Below are 18,291 nucleotides of genomic sequence, written 5' to 3'. Positions count from 1 at the left end.
GTTAATCAAACAGAGAACAGAGTTCATTTTGTATCAAACCACCCAATTTTTCAAGTCACCAAAACTATCAGAACGTGACAAGCTGAGAGGTGCCTCTTGTTCCCCAAGTGTGTCATATAACATTAACTGTTTAATCATGAAGTAGCCCTGCGTATGATCTACTCTCAGTTTAAACTTTGTCTTTCACCTGTGAAGACTGCATTTGTAATTAAGGAGGGTAGGCCAGCATGAAGACCAGAGAGCTGGCTATGGGATAAAAGCATGCAATTCCAAAGCTGAGCACAGGGGGAAAATCCATCAGAGATATTTCAAAAACATTGGGCATAGCCAGTACCATGATTTGGAATGTCCTGAAAAAGAAGGAAACCACTGGTGAACTGAGCAAAAGGAAAACAACATCAACTGTTGACAGACAAATGGTGAGAGCAGTAAAGAAAAACCCCCAAACAACAGTCTGTATGATCATGAACAACCTCCAAAAAGCAGGTGGGTGGGAATATCACAGTCCACTGTTCCAAGGAGTCATAGCAAACAACAAAATAGAGGCCACACTGCAATATGCAGTGGTAAAATCTGAAAAGCCAGGTTGGAATTTGCAAAAAAAATAGTACACAGATGAACCCCAAAGTTGTATGGACTGATGAGACAAAGATGAACTTCTACCAAAGTGATGGAAAGGCCAAAGTATGCAGAAAGAAGGGATCAGCTCATGATCCTAAACATACAAGAGCATCTGTGAAGAATGGTGGAGGTTGTGTCACGGCTTGGGCTTCATTTTTATTCATGATGCAATTCGTGATGGTTAGGAGCGGACTGGGTCTCAAAACCGACCCAGGTCTCCTTCAACGAGTGAGGTGACGAGGGTGTCCCACTCAGCCCATTATTCATTGTAATTTTCTTAAAATTTGTGATGAGTACGCGGCTCGGCACTTGATATGAACTCTGTCTAAACTGTTGTCAAACTTCATCTGTGCACTGTTGTTTAGACACAACTTAAAATTTGACGACATGCTTAGAAATAAAATTTAATGAAAAATAAAAATTTAGTAACATTATTAGAGTACATGTCAAATGTCAATGTCATGTCCAAGTGCCAGTACCCTAGTAGGCTAGTAGCTTACGCAGTTCGCTGCTTTTAGCGGCCACATCATCAACAATACTGTTAGTGTCTAGTTTGGCTCGGATACTTTTCTCCACCGTCATCAACATGAACACCTCAAGATGTTCTTACACCATTGTGCTTCTAAGGCGGTTTATGATTCTCTTCACCGCAGAGAATGGTCTTTCACACTGCACTTGCGACACAGGCAGCGTTAGCAGTAGCTTGTAGGGGAGCCCAGTGCTCTTGTAAGCATCAGTTAAGAGGTTCAGCCAGAGTAGCAACTTGTAGCAGCAGAGAGGACAGTCTTTACAAGACTTGCAAGTTGACACAGTTGTCCCATCTTCTTCATGGTCACTGTCATTGTCATCCTCCACAGTATAAGCGTCCTGATTGCTTAAGTGTTGACAACTGCTGTCCAAAGCTTTGCAGTTCTGTTTGTAGTTGTTCAGTGATTAAAATGTTCCATTAATTTAACGATAAACTATAAATGTTCCGTCCTAATATGAAAAATTCCTATCCTGTGCTTTATAACTTTATTTCATCATACTAATAATCGCAGCTGAAAACCATTAATTATCGCTCACGCCAACGACCAGAGAACAATAAAATGCATAATACATAATTTAAACTAATTATTACTACCAAACAATTTAGATAGATAGATAGATAGATAGATAGATAGATAGATAGATAGATAGATAGATAGATAGATAGATAGATAGATAGATAGATAGATAGATAGATAGATAGATAGATAGATAGATAGATAGATAGATAGATAGATAGATAGATAGATAGATACTTTATTAATCCCAATGGGAAATTCACATTCTTCAGCAGCAGCATACTGATACAATAAATAATATTAAATTAAAGAATGATAACAATGCAGGTGAAAAACAGAAAAACAGACAATAACTATGTATAATGTTGAATGTTAACGTTTACCCCTCTGGGTGGAATTAAAGAGTCGCATAGTTTGGGGGAGAAACGATCTCCTCAATCTGTCAGTGGAGCAGGACAGTGACAGCAGTCTGTCGCTGAAGCTGCTCTTCTGTCTGGAGATGATACTATTAAGTGGATGCAGTTGATTCTCCATAATTGATAGGAGCCTGCTGAGCGCCCTTCGCTCTGCCACAGATGTTAAACTGTCCAGCTCCATGCCAACAATAGAGCTTGCCTTCCTCACCAGTTTGTCCAGACGTGAGGCGTCTTTCCTCTTAATGCTGCCTCCCCAGCACACCACTGCGTAGAAGAGGGCGCTCGCCACAACTGTCTGATAGAACATCTGCAGCATCTTATTGCAGATGTTGAAGGACGCCAGCCTTCTAAGGTAGTATAACCGGCTCTGTCCTTTCTTGCACAGCGCATCAGTATTGGCAGTCCAGTCTAATTTATCATCCAGCTGCACTCCCAGATATTTATAGGTCTGCACCATCTGCACACAGTCACCTTTGATGATCACTGGGTCTATGAGGGGTCTGGGCCTCCTAAAATCCACCACCAGCTCTTTGGTTTTGCTGGTGTTCAGGTGTAGGTGGTTTGAGTCGCACCATTTAACAAAGTCATTGATTAGGTCCCTATACTCCTCCTCCAGCCCATTCCTGATGCAGCCCACGATAGCAGTGTCATCAGCGAACTTTTGCACATGGCAGGACTCCGAGTTGTATTGGAAGTCCGATGTATATAGGCTGAACAGGACCGGAGAAAGTACAGTCCCCTGTGGCGCTCCTGTGTTGCTGACCACAATGTCAGACGTGCAGTTCCCAAGACGCACATACTGAGGTCTGTCTTTAAGATAGTCCATGATCCATGCCACCAGGTATGACTCTACTCCCATCTCTGTCAGCTTGTCCCTAAGGAGCAGAGGTTGGATTGTGTTGAAGGCGCTAGAGAAGTCTAGAAACATAATTCTTACAGCACCACTACCTCTGTCCAAGTGAGAGAGGGATCGGTGTAGCATATAGATGATGGCATCCTCTGCTCCCACCTTCTCCTGATATGCAAACTGCAGAGGGTCAAGGGCGTGTTGAACCTGTGGCCTAAGGTGGTGAAGCAGCAGCCTCTCCATGGTCTTCATCACATGTGATGTCAGAGCAACAGGCCGAAAGTCATTCAGCTCACTAGGACGTGATACCTTTGGGATTGGGGTGATACAAGATGTTTTCCAAAGCCTCGGGACTTTCCCCTGTTCCAGGCTCAGGTTGAAGATGCGCTGTAGAGGACCCCCAGCTCCGATGCACAGACCTTCAGCAGTCGTGGCGATACTCCATCTGGACCCGCTGCTTTGCTGGCACGAAGTCTCCTCAGCTCTCTGCTCACTTGCGCTGTTGTAATTATGAGTGGGGATGTCTTTCCTATGCTGGTATCAGCAGAAGGATGTGTGGAGGGTGCAATACTCCGAGGTGAGAGTGAGAGTGGGTTAGGGTGGTCAAACCTGTTAAAGAAGTTGTTCATTTGGTTTGCTCTCTTCACGTCTCTCTCAATGGTGGTACCCCGCTTCGAGCTGCAGCCAGTGATGATCTTCATCCCATCCCACACTTCCTTCATGCTGTTATTCTGCAACTTCTGCTCCAGCTTTCTCCTGTACTGCTCCTTCGCCGCCCTGAGCTGGACTCGGAGTTCCTTCTGCACGCGCTTGAGCTCATGCTGATCACCGTTTTTAAAAGCCCTTTTCTTCTGGTTCAAAAGGCCCTTGATGTCTCTTGTAATCCATGGCTTGTTGTTAGCATAGCAGCTTACTGTTCTTACTGGAACTACAATGTCCATACAGAAGTTGATGTAGTCAGTAGTGCAGTCAACAACTTCCTCAATGTTCTCATTATGAGATCCCTGCAGGATATCCCAGTCTGTAGTTCCAAAAAGTTCTTTCAGAGTATTCTCAGCCTCCGGGGTCCACTTCCTGAATGATCGTGTGGTTACAGGTAGGACTCTCACTTTTGGTTTATAGTGAGGCTGAAGCAGAACCAGGTTATGATCTGCTTTCCCAAGCGCAGGCAGCGGGGTGGCGCTGTATGCGTCTTTAACGTTTGCATACAGTAAATCAATAGTCTTATTTCCCCGGGTGTTACAGTCTACATACTGGGAGAATGCAGGTAATGTTTTGTCCAGCGTCACATGGTCACATTTAAATACTAGATATGAGATAAAATAAATTGCAATAATGTATATGCTAACCAAAATGTAGCGATATCGAAACAAAAATCGGCAAAAGGCAGTTTTGACCAAATTTTTCACTGCAATGTTGTGTAGTGACAACTAAAACAACTTGATGACGTAATATGGTATATTATATAGGACTATATAAAGTGCAGTACCGGACAGTCAATGTTTAGTAGTTTAGAAAATTAATTTTAATGTCAAACAGTAACCAGTACATAACATTTATTTCATGAAACAGCCGGCCCATGACCAGATCAGAGTCCATGGCCCACCGGGCATTTCCCAAATGCCCTAATGGTGATGGTAGTAGCAGAAATAACTCTACAGAAACATATTGTCTGCCAATTTACAGAGAAATACATCCAAGCTAATCTGGAGGAACTCTATTATGCCGCAAGACAACGATCCAAAAAACACTGCCACCTCAGCAAAGGGCTTCATCAGGGGGAAAAAGTGAAAGGTTTTGGCCTGGCCAAGTCAATCATCAGATTTAACATGCATTTCACCTCCCGAAGAGAAGGCTGAAGGAAGAAACAAATCCCACAAAACAGACAACAACTAAAAGATGTTGTGGTGAAAGCCTGGAAAGGCAATGAAGAAACAAGAACTCTGGTGGAGTCTGTGGGTCGTAGGCTTGATGCAGTTATTGCGAGCAAGGGATATGCAACAAGATATTAAGTACGTTTAACTTTAATTTAGTGGAAAACATTCTGTTCCAATACGTTTGCTCACTTGAAAAACTGGCTGGTACAAAATGTGCAATGTTCTGTGTTGCTTAACATATCTGGATGTAAATACCACGCTGAAACTCTGATCTCTCTTCTCATATTCATCTTCATATTCAGTGCACAGCAGAAACAAATGAATTGGCCTTCCAATACTTTTGGAGGAGATGGTATTAATAACAAAGTCTGGAAAGGACAAATATGTCATGGGGTGACAGGAAAAGGATTTATATCTGGAGTATTCAGAACTGTATACTTCTCTGATGTGGGCAGACTAAGAAGGTTTGTGTGTTTCTTTTTATTTTAACAGATTTATGTTCTTGAACATTTCTTCCTTTTTCTTTAGAACAAAATGGCGTGCTGAATTGCACACAAGTGTATCTGTGAGTGAAATGTGTGTTATCGTATGTGCTTCACTCTCTAACTAAAACTTTGAAAAAGCAAAGAATTAAAGGCAGGAATTAACACATCAGTCTGAGTGGTTCTCGACCCCGAGTCTGCCCTGAAACATGCACACTTACCATTTATAATTAATATTCATTGACAGTTGCCACAAAACTCAAACTGCAGGGGAGCGTGGGAGACAGTTTCAGGCTGAACTTACACTTTTTTTTAACATATAATGATGGCTTACTGCAGCAAATCCTCATTCATGCAGTAATTTAGCAACTCGTTTCACCTACAAAGGTTCCTCACAAAGTTAGAAGTACTTCAAGGCAGACCTTAAAGGTTAAAACTGATTGTAGTTCACAGATTCACTTTTGATAGAGTGGCCTCAATGCTTGTCACCTTATACTAGGGGGAGTGTGAGGAGTTGTCTGATGTACAAGTGGCTGCCCGAGAGAAAAGCGCGTCATGGTGGTGCAATATGGCTAGCAAGGCCCCAAGAGGCAATGCAAAGTGCAACACTACAGAAGTCACAGAGAGAACGAGATACCTGACCCTCCTCAGACAGGGGATTGAAGGAGGTCACGTCACAGAGCGAAGGTCATGGTCCTAAATCAGCAACAACAACAACAACATTTATTTATATAGCACATTTTCATACAAATGATGTAGCTCAAAGTGCTTTACATGATGAAGAAAGAGAAAAACGACAACATAAGAATTAAAATTAGGGAACACTAATTAACATAGAATAAAAGTAAGGTCCGATGACCAGGGAGGACAGAAAAAACAAAAAAAACAAAAAAAATAAAATCTGCAGGGGCTCCGGGGCCACGAGACCACCCAGCCCCCTGTAGGCATTCTGCCTAACATAAATGACCTCAATCAGTCCTCATGGTATTCTGGGTTCTCTGGCCTTTAATCCATCAATGTAGAGACATCACAGTGCTTTGATCAGGTGGTGGTGGCGCAGATCACCACCATAGAAAACCAGAAAAGGAACAGAAGAGAAGGGAAGGGTTAGTATGGATTACAGAGCCACCAGGAATGATATTGATAAATAATTGAATATACAGTGCATCAGGATTAAACTAAAATGAAGCTATGAGAAAGCCATGTTCAAGTAATGTGTTTTCAGCAGTTGCCTAATTAAAGATCCAGGAGGACTAGACAGAGGCTGGTCTTTATTCTGTAACCCATTAGAAGGCATCATGTGGTTATAGTGGACTCAAGGGTACAGTGGTCTCGAGGCTCTGTAGATATTGTTGACCCACCCGTAACTCTAAAAGCTATTTCTCATTTGACTACAAGAGTGCGATTTAAAGGCGACTCCTTCCCGATGGCCGTCGTGTCTCAAACCAGGAGGTAACTTAATTCTGAGTTCCATCTGAAGTGGGAAGTCAGAATTTCAGAGTTCCTTAAGTCAGATTTGTAACTCAGAACCGGGGGGTTGTTATGTCAAGTCGGAGTTTGGCCAACTTCAAATCATGACATATAGAATTTTAATCAATTATTTTTATCATTTGTACAACTATGCCAATCCCCCACACACCTCTCCAAGGCCTGCACTATGCGCCAGCCACTTGTGTCTCCGCCGCTCACATATGTGGATTTCACTTTCACCAAACACCAAATCTTTTCATTCTTGCCAATACGCCTCTTCATTGGGAAGAAACACAACTTTTCCCTGATGGTAACACGAATTAGACAATCTACAAGTCTCCGACTTAAAGTTTAATTCTGAACAAGATATTCGCTGTTCCGTTATTTCACTTAGTAATAATTTTCATTTGTTTGCGCTAATGCGATCTTTGCTATCAATTTTTTGAGACTTTCGAATTTTAGTACTTTCATTATCTCTAACCTGCTCTGCATGTGTATCACACCAACGTTTTTGAACCTCTTTATGACGTTCTACTTTGTCTTCTACTCTTTGTCTTTTATTTCCGGCCCCGGGCGTGGTTAAATCTCTTGGCACAAAGTCTCGTCTTACGGGACATGAAAGTATCTCTCTGAAAAAGTCACATCTCGTCCCAGGATTTTTTTATTATAACAGAGAGATTTAATACAAGCAAATAATTAAATGAAATTGTAACAATGGATTATTAAAATATAAGGAAAAGGACTGAAGGTAACTAAAGGGTCAAGTAAACATGGCTTAAAGCTTGATCCATCCTCGTCACACCCAATGCAAATCTTAGCATCTTTAACTCTGCCACCTCCAGCTGTGTCTCCTGCTTTCTGGTCAGTGCCACCATCTTCAACCCATATAACATAGCTGGTCTCACTACCGTCCTGTAGACCTTCCCTTTCACTCTTGCTGATACCCGTCTGTCACAAATCACTCCTGACACTCTTCTCCACCCTGCCTGTACTCTCTTTTTCACCTCTCTTCCACAATCCCCATTACTCTTTACTGTTGATCCCAAGTATTTAAACTCCTTCACCTTCACCAACTCTACTCCCTGCATCCTCACCATTGCACTGACCTCCCTCTCATTCACACACATGTATTCTGTCTTGTTCCTACTGACCTTCATTCCTCTCCTCTCTAGAGCAGATCTCCACCTCTCCAGGGTCTCCTCAACCTGCTCCCTACTATCGCTACAGATCACAATGTCATCAGCAAACATCATAGTCCACGGGGACTCCTGTCTAATCTGGTCTGTCAAATAGTTTTCTTTTGTGAAAATAAACCTATTGTATTTTTATTAAGATGTCTACAAGGCCCTTTTTGTGTCTAGTCAGGGTTTTTGGTAGGATTTCCCCCTCTCAGGTGCTTAGAACCTTTTCTGTTGCAGTAGTTCCCAGCTGATAGGCTTGTATTAAGGCAAGTGAATCACATTTATTTTAAGAAACAGAATAATACAATTTATTGATTAACACAGAGATGATAGAAATATGATAACTGCATATATATTGACATAGAAGACATGATGTAAGACAGATGAGACCGACCAACATCTAACACAGAAGAGGCCGGCTGTTTGCTGGCTATTTAGAGTTCTAATTTATCTTGACACAGGTAGATAGTTTTACAATACTGTCATAATCCCTCCTAAGCACAACATCCGTCATGATACTGCTCTTTGGTGTTACACTTCATTTGGATCCTTTGATTCAAATGAAATTCATTGGTTGCCATGTCAGCAAGCCAGTCTATGAGAAGATCAGACATGGGAGCCAATGAGCTTGTACTGCTTGTACATCTTCTGGGATTATTGGTTCATTCCTAAATGGGCGTGGCCAGCTGCCTGCTATTTATGCAAAGACCTCTCAGCTACCATAACAGTGACACTGAGTATAGTGCGGATCAAACCGAGCACCAGCTTCCACCGCATATGTCAGGCAATCCACAACTAGCCATTAGCTGTGAGCTTACTCAAGAACATCTACGTGTATTAGCTGGTGTGTGTCTCGTCCAAAGCTCCTTTCGCGTACTTGTTGCTTCAGCCTCTTCACCTCCTTGACACACCAACCCTAGGTATTGGCAAAATATTGCAATAAATAATTTTAAAAGCTGACACTGTCCTATCCCCTTAAATACTGAGGCCCTAGTCCAGTTCATCAGACCAAAAGAGTACAAAACATCTCGGCCATGATTGTATCCTGTGAAGGCTTGTTTTTTTCCTCAGATTCTCATTATTATTGATTATTTATTGTAGGTTACTGGTGAGGTGCCATCATTGCAGTAGGAAGACCTGGGGTGCCTTATGCAGTTTGGGACACAGTCACCAGAAGTGATGGTGACACTTCCAGCATTGAGCAGCCTTCTTTAGCTATAAACATGGTGGCATGTTATTGTGCAATACAGAGACGTCGTAATATTTGAGCAATTTCAAAATTTGATGCTTCTTTAAACACATAACCCTTAACACTTAATATGATATATTATATTATAGTATACTAGCTGTGGCGGCACGGTGGCGCAGTGGGTAGCGCTGCTGCCTCGCAGTTGGGAGACCTGGGAGACCTGGGTTCGCTTCTCGGGTCCTCCCTGCGTGGAGTTTGCATGTTCTCCCCGTGTCTGCGTGGGTTTCCTCCGGGCGCTCTGGTTTCCTCCCACAGTCCAAAGACATGCAGGTTAGGTGGATTGGCGATTCTAAATTGGCCCTAGCATGTGCTTGGTGTGTGGGTGTGTTTGTGTGTGTCCTGCGGTGGGTTGGCACTCTGCCCAGGATTGGTTCCTGCCTTGTGCCCTGTGTTGGCTGGGATTGGCTCCAGCAGACCCCCGTGACCCTGTGTTTGGATTCAGCGGGTTGGAAAATGGATTTATATACTAGCTGTGTAAGCCTGTGTTGTAAAAAGCCCCAGGCTCCTAGAAACTATTGAAATTGTCAGAAAAAAAAATGAAATGCGGAGTTGGCGGTTTTGTTTTGTGGAAGTGATTGCCCACCTTGTCTATCAACGGCTAAGTGAGTTTCTGTCTCATTTTGTTTTTCCTCGGCAGTTTCACTTTGGCGATAGAGTCGCTTTTTTTCAGCTTCATGCTGGAGCCTCGTACTTCTTTCTGCTTCCGACTCATGAACTTGGGGCTGCTTTGCTGGCTCTTTGAGACAGACAGACAGACAGACAGACAGACAGACAGACAGACAGACAGACAGACAGACAGACAGACAGACAGACAGACAGATAGATAGATAGATAGATAGATAGATAGATAGATAGATAGATAGATAGATAGATAGATAGATAGATAGATAGATAGATAGATAGATACTTTATTAATCCCAAGGGGAAATTCACATACTCCAGCAGCAGCATACTGATGCAAAAAACAATATTAAATTAAAGATTGATAACAATGCAGGTAAAAACAAACAATAACTTTGAATAATGTTAACGTTTACCCCCCTGGGTGGAATTGAAGAGTCGCATAGTTTGGGGGAGGAACGATCTCTCAGTCTGTCAGTGGAGCAGGACAGTGACAGCATTCTGTCGCTGAAGCTGCTCTTCTGTCTGGAGATGACACTGTTTAGTGGATGCAGTGGATTCACCATAATTGATAGGAGCCTGCTGAGCGCCCGTTGCTTTACCACGGATGTCAGACTGTCCAGCTCCGTGCCTACAATAGAGCCTGCACACACTTCCACGTGTAGACGTTTATATATTATATTATCCATCCATCCATTATCCAACCTGCTATATCCTAACTACAGGGTCACGGGGTTCTGCTGGAGCCAATCCCAGCCAACACAGGGCACAAGGCAGGAACCAATCCTGGGCAGAGTGCCAACCCACCGCAGATATTATATTATATTATATTATATTATATTATATTATATTATATTATATTATATTATATTATCCATCCATCCATCCATTTTCCAACCCGCTGAATCCGAACACAGGGTCACGGGGGTCTGCTGGAGCCAATCCCAGCCAACACAGGGCACAAGGCAGGAACCAATCCTGGGCAGAGTGCCAACCCACCGCAGGACTATATTATATTATATTATATTATATTATATTATATTATATTATATTATATTATATTAGTCTCAATGTGAACACCATTCAAGTTGTGTTGCCCAGCATGGTTGTTACTACAGAGGTAGTGCTTTTTATCTAGCCCACTTAATTCAGGTCAGTGGGCTGGAGCTAACATTCTGAATTATTTTCAGCACGGATTATGTTCTTTTTTCATTTTTAAATACTCCCAATTGATAAAAATTGCATTTGTGACAGATCTGATGCACCGCTCTGATGTCAACCACATAACTGCATTGCGTAACTCCCTGGTCACATCATGATGATGGTGAATTAGGAAAAACAAAATGGTGAAAAAAAAAAGAACCAAAATGTCACGTTATTTTCTAACCCACTTAACCCAGAGCAGAGTCCCAGCAAGGCACAAACAAACAATGGGCACGTCACCGGTCCATCTCAGTTCACCTACCATGCATGTCTTTGGACAGAGGGTGGAAAGCAGAGCACTGAGAGGAGACCCACACAGACATGGGAAGAACATGCAGACCCCACACAGGGAGGAGCCAGGAAAAAATTCCAGATGCGAATCCAAAAAGTGATCTTTGAGACTCGTGTTGCAACTCAATTCCTTAAACTTAACTAATAAAATGTTCACATTTTCTTTAGAATTCTGATCTTTATTGTTATCTAAAATGAATAATTCAAATAATTCCAGAGTTTCTTGATCCAGGTTGTTCATCTGCATCAGAAATCGTTTTCTAATATCGATGCCCTCAGACCAACTGTGAAACTTTGGGCACAAATCCATCAAACAGGCTCCATCGTTTGCTAGGGTTTGACAAACTGCTTCATTACACCAAACGTCATATGAAGCGGGAGCAGCAGCACTTTATCTGCATCCACTATGCAAGAGTGGCGTTTGGGGGTGGCAAGTGGGGCGACCGCTCCAGGCCCTACGCCTAAGGGGGCTTCACTTTTTTTTATCGCTAATGATAACCGGCTGACGTGAGATATGACTATGACATCCTGCATATCGAGACTTTTTGGGTACTTTTCTAGAAAAGGCCCTGCTAGTTTCCACATGAAACCGCATCGCATTTTGCACTGTCATGGTATTGTCATGAATTATGAATTGCACTTTTTTAATAGATTATATCATATATTTTGATAAATATTCATGTGTTATCTTGCAAAAATTTAGCTGAATACTGTAGTGAGAAAATCTGGTGTATGTTAACAATATTTTTATTAAATTTGTGCGCAGGTTTATACAGTCCACACATGCCGTAATTGGACCCGCAAACCCCTAAGGCCACCTCTGCCACCAAGCCAGGTCTGCTGATGTTTTTTGGCACCAAGCTGTAGCTTTTCCCCTAGCTGGCCATCCCCTCTGACCCCAGTATCAGTTCTTGGCTCTGCTGTCCCACTCTTGGAAACTTCTTTCTGCCCCAACTGCTGAGCCAACAGGAGACACAGAACTGTCAGGTCCTCAGATATGAACTGACGGTGCTCATTGTAGTTCATTTTCTGGAGAAGATTTTCAAAGTTCTTGTTGGTTTCTTTCAAATGCACAGAGTGAGCAACAGCTACTGATGCGTATTTCTTTAGATAAGTCTATAAATGGTCTCCATTCTTCTATATTGTAATCAGGCCACTTACGTCCCTGCAGTAAACTGCGATTTTAATATTGTAAAATATTAAATTAAAACTAATTATCATTACAATAAAATGTTGATAAATAATTAAAGTGCAAAGTGACAGTTAAAAAAATGTGTTTTGTGAAAAAATGTCACGCGATGGAAACAAGTGAATTCAGTGCCCAAACTTATATAAAAATCCCATGAAATAAGACGATTTTTACAACATGTGCTGCCACTCTCATTGTGTTTCCAAACCCAAATAAAGCCAAGGAAGAAGTCACAAACTTTCAGCGGAACTGAGAGGGATGGCCAGGGTAACAAATTAACAGACCCAAAAGTAATCCGTGCTGCCTCTCGAAGCCCACCCACATGGGCTCCTGTCTGCCCAGTATGGTTACACTTTCACTGTACTCACTTGCTAGGCTTCTTTTACCTCCTGCCAGCTTCTTGTCCTCTTTGCCGGTCAACAACATTCCTGCCTACTTCCTCTTGCAGGGATCCTTCTTCCAAACCCTAACCAAAGGTCACTTCTCGGCATGCTCCGAAATTACTTCTGGGGTCAGGGACCACCTATAATTCCAACAGGAGCACCAGGCTAGAGTTCAGCCCAACAAGCTTCTGGTGTCCCTGAACCCCTTTGACTTTAATGGGCTCAGTCTCCTTGGCAGCCATACTCAGTGTGGTCCCATGAATGCCTACCTGGGTCCTTTAGCATCCTGGGAAAGCATGAGATGTTATGCTTCCTTCTCATTACTACTGCTTCTCAGGCGTGGTGCCTTTCTGGGGTGCCCAGCACACACACACAGTGGGCATACTGCCCTGGTGGGCATTTGTTCCTGCACCGACATGATATGTAATGCTTTTGCAAGTGCAGTTTTCCCACCATTCCCTATGGCATGTTCACCTCATCAGAGAATTCCTTTAATCCTGAAGTTCCCCTGGACATCACAATATGTGATGCTGATTTAGACACGTAGGACAGCTGCCACGTCAAAGAGTAGCACATGCAGAGCCAGGTTTCTCACAAAAGGTGTAAATTTTGAAGTGAATATCAATCCCACAATGCCCACTTAACCACTCAGAACACCACTTAACAAGCACAAAGACCCCGTGTAAATCCTCATAATGAGTCTTCCTCCCCTGCTCCATTCTGCCTCTGACTCTCCAGTTAAAACAACTTATTTTTCTCTTCTGAAGCAGATCACAAGCAGCAATGGAGCGACAGCCTGTCACACAATGGAGAATGCATGTGCCCCCCTCACAACCAAATGTAAGTATGCTGATGGAATGTGATGGGACAACACAAGAAAGTGGCAGGCGTTATTACAGGTGTTTGATAAGCTACCCAGTAGGCCTGAGCCAGCATGTTGGAAGATGAGCTCATTTCCTGCCTCCACCACTGTCACTCATTCAGACTATGAAAGACGACCTTCTCGGAACTGACCTTAGCCCCAAATCCCCATCATTTGGTACTGCTGGAGAGCAAACAAGAGGTGAGGGGGTTATGAGGTCAGATAGATAGATAGATAGATAGATAGATAGATAGATAGATAGATAGATAGATAGATAGATAGATAGATAGATAGATAGATAGATAGATAGATAGATAGATAGATAGATAGATAGATAGATAGATAGATAGATAGCCTCATATTTCATGCTTCCCAATTGTCACTCAGTGCACTTATAATTAGTGTCCAATTTGTGCAACCCCCTTGCTTGCTGTCCCCTGATTTCTCCAAATTCCACTTCTCAAAAGCTGGACCACTGTGGGCCAATGTCCTGTTTTACAACAATCATTCTTGCAGGTTAAGTGAATTGGTGATCCTAAATTGCCCCTAGTGTGTGGTTGGTATATGTCTGTGTCTGCCCTGTGATGGACTGGCACCCTGTCCAGGGTTTGTTCCTGCCTTGGCTGGCTGGGATAGGCTCTGGCTCCCCCTGTGATGCTGTTCAGAAATAAAGAAACTAAGAAAATGACTGACTGACTGTTATGCTCTGAGAGTGCAGTATTGCTGTATATTGTTCTTCAGTAAATAAGCCTGTTATTGGGACGAACCTGTGGGCAGTGCTACCAAGAGGACTTCAATTCCCAGCAGTCTGCTGGAGTGTGTAGAGACCGATAGGAGATTGGCTCGCATTTTAAAGGTGTCATGTTTTAGCCAGGGTGTGTTCCTGGGCTTATGTTTATTTTCATTTTCTTCTTTGTTTATTGTAAAATATTACTTTTGGATGGCATTATATAATAGACACATAGATATGAAAGGCACTATATAACAGATAGATAGATAGATAGATAGATAGATAGATAGATAGATAGATAGATAGATAGATAGATAGATAGATAGATAGATAGATAGATAGATAGATAGATAGATAGATAGATAGATATGAAAGGCACTATATAATAGATAGATAGATAGATAGATAGATAGATAGATAGATAGATAGATAGATAGATAGATAGATAGATAGATAGATAGATAGATAGATAGATAGATAGATAGATAGATACCTCATTAATCCCCAAGGGGAATTTCCCATACTCCAGCAGCAGCAGCATACTAATAAAAAAAATACTAAATTAAAGAGTGATAACAATGCAGGTATAACAGACAATAACTTTGTAAAATGTTAACGTTTAACCCCCCCGGATGGAATTGAAGAGTCGCATAGTTTGGGGGAGGAACGATCTTCTCAGTCTGTCGCTGAAGCTGCTCCTCTGTCTGGAGATGATCCTGTTCAGTGGATGCAGTGGATTCTCCATGATTGACAGGACCCTGCTGAGCGCCCGTCGCTCTGCCACAGATATCAAACTGTCCAGCTCCATGCCTACAATAGAGCCTGCCTTCCTCACCAGTTTGTCCAGACGTGAGGCGTCCTTCTTCTTTATGCTGCCTCCCCAGCACACCACGGCGTAGAAGAGGGCGCTCACCACAACCGTCTGATAGAACATCTGCAGCACCTTATTGCAGATGTTGAAGGACAACAGCCTTCTAAGGAAGTATAGTCAGCTCTGTCCTCTCTTCCACAGAGTATCAGTATTGGCAGTCCAGTCTAATTTATCAATTTATGTGCCCTGCTTTCAATCAGAGAAAGTGATTTCGTAATGCAGAGGCACATTATTTATTAGGGATTGGGAAGGGAATGAATGTTTGCAATTATATATCTGTGTAGTGAAAGTAGAAGGGGGAAGCAATTCAGCACAGGGCGTGTACTGTTTCAGAAATAAGGTGCCAGACTGTTAAAGGAAATACAGAACATGGAGGAAATGTTGGGGTGTCAAGTGCATAAAAATCTGCTTAATGCAGGAGGAACAAAGAAGGGGGCTAAGGCAGTGTCAGTCCAGTCCGGGGGCTCCCTATAGCTGCGGGTTTTCTTCCCAACCAATGTCTGTTTTTAAATGGACTCCTGCCTTAAAGGATAAGTTTGGTATTTTTCAGGTTGAAGTTATTTTTTCACAGATATGGAATATATATTCAAACTTGTGTTCAAAAGTTAAGCTTACTCTGAAAATGAAAAAAAACTGATCTTACCCGCATGCTTAATTTTAAAACACAGTTTTGCATGACAAATACTTACTATATATATATATATATATATATATATATATATATATATATATATATATATATATATATATATATATATATATAAAGTAGGCGTTCATTTTAAAACAGATATTGGTTGACACAAATTAGAAGAGACAAGAAAGACGTCAGCCCTCTGAGCACTGTTCACAATGCAGCAACTGTCGATGTTCATATGGAGTCACTAGGCCTTGCACTGAGGTAGCCTGCTTGTCTAAATAACACAGGTACTGACTGTCTACCCTCACATGCACAAACACCAGAAAAAATATTGTAAGAAAAGTGTGCAAAGAAACACACTTCCAGAGTCCCGATTGTGACATTGGGCTGTGCAATTGATTGACTGTTTTAAGACATGTCACTGGACACTGAACATACCTTTCCTACTGAACTTATGTTGACGAGTGGATATTTTTATGTTTTGAATAATGTAATAACAAATTTTTCTTGTTAAAAAAAATTCAACATTTTTGACTTTTTCTGAGGGTTAACATAACGCTAAGGAAGCATGAAACATCAGAACGCAAGACAGGAACCAAATATAGAGAGGACACCAGCCCACTACAGTATCCATTTTTTCTCACACCCTACAGTGTGAATTAAGAATTTCAAAAGTGTTATATGCTAATTTATAAAAAATCAAGAAATATGCTTCTTCTTTCACTCTAAGTAGTGAACATTTAATTTGTTAGCAGCCATACAACCTACACTTCAGAACAGGTCGTCCACCTGAACCTAAGTATGTTCAGGCCCGGCCAGTACTTGGATGGGAGACCATCTAGGAAAGCTTGGGTTACTGCTGGAAGAGGTGCTGCGGGTGCTTACTCTGTGGTCTGATTGTGTATCCCAATGCCCGAGTGCAGTGACGGAGATACTGTGCTGTAAAAATGATGTTGTCCTTTGGATGAGATGTAAAACCGAGGTCCTGATTCTCGGTGCTCATGAAAGATCCCTGGGCAACCTTTGTAAAAAGTAAGGTGTTTCCTGATGTCCAGGCTAAATTGCCCACCACGGCCTAGTCATTCTAGACTCTACTCATTCCTTGTCTCTAATTGGCTCTCTTCTCTCTCACCACTTCAGCACCTAACGGCTAATGTGTGGTGAGTGTACCAACGCAAAAATGGCTGCCGTCACATCATTCAGGTGGACGCTACACATTAGTGGTTGCTGAAGCGGCTCCCACTCACTGAAGTGCTTTGAATAGGGAGAAATGCAAAATATAAATGTAATGAATTATTATTATTATTATTATTATTATTATTAATGTGTTGGCCCAGCCCAGTCTCTCAAACAGTATGCCAGTTGATCCTTTGGCCACCTCAAACTGAGCAGCATGGTGCTGTGTTTAGGAGTCACATACATGACAAAAAAGGGCATAAGGCCTCCAAAAGATCCACAAAAACAGGACGGGACCCTCACCAGCCAGCCCAGCAGAAGCTCACCCAGAAAGCACACAGGATGGAGACAGCAAACACAAATGAACATGAACAATAACAATGAAAAAAAATAAAAAAACATAAAATACTGTAATGACCCCTTGTGCGAGAGACAGAAGAATGGAATGAAGCACGTTACGCTGACTGATGGTGAGTGCGGCCTTACAAATGACCTTTGGCTTTTCAGTAAGCGGATCTGGCCGTGCCCCTCACGTGCCATACGGCTCCAGGCGCTCACAGTGTACTGTCTGAAGGAGTCAGAAAGATGTTAGAAGAGAAAACCTAGTCAGAGACACACTAAACGTCATTAACCAGAAAGTAATCTTATATTTAATCAAAACAAAATGGAAAATTTTGGAAAGGTTAAAGTTTTTTAAAGCCACAAAATCCAAAGAACTGATAATCAAAGAGTTCACAGGTTTTCATCTAATCTCCGATAAATCAGTAGTTTAAATATTCATGTTGACGACATCATCATCACGCCGTCCCAGTGAATTGTGGGAAAAATTGCCTGGGCAACGAATTACACGACATCCATATCGTAGTGGCTCCTGTTGCCCAATGGTGTTAAATGTTGAAATAAAGAAATAATTCACTTTTTAATAAATCCTTTGAGTAAAAAAAGCAAATTGCAGAAATTGATCCCTTGGTCTGAAAATCCTTAGCTAGACGTCCAGAAGACCATGATCACTTCAGGAAAGTGCACCACAAAATGAAAGAAGAATCCAGTTATAACACCCAGCTGTTTTGACTCTTTGCCCGCTCATTCGTGCCACCCAGCTGGATCTCACTCCGTTCATGCAGATGCAGGGGTGACCC

Source organism: Erpetoichthys calabaricus, chromosome 14 (assembly GCF_900747795.2).
Source record: "Erpetoichthys calabaricus chromosome 14, fErpCal1.3, whole genome shotgun sequence".
Lineage (NCBI taxonomy): Eukaryota > Metazoa > Chordata > Cladistia > Polypteriformes > Polypteridae > Erpetoichthys > Erpetoichthys calabaricus.
Note: the sequence above shows the minus strand (reverse complement) of the source record.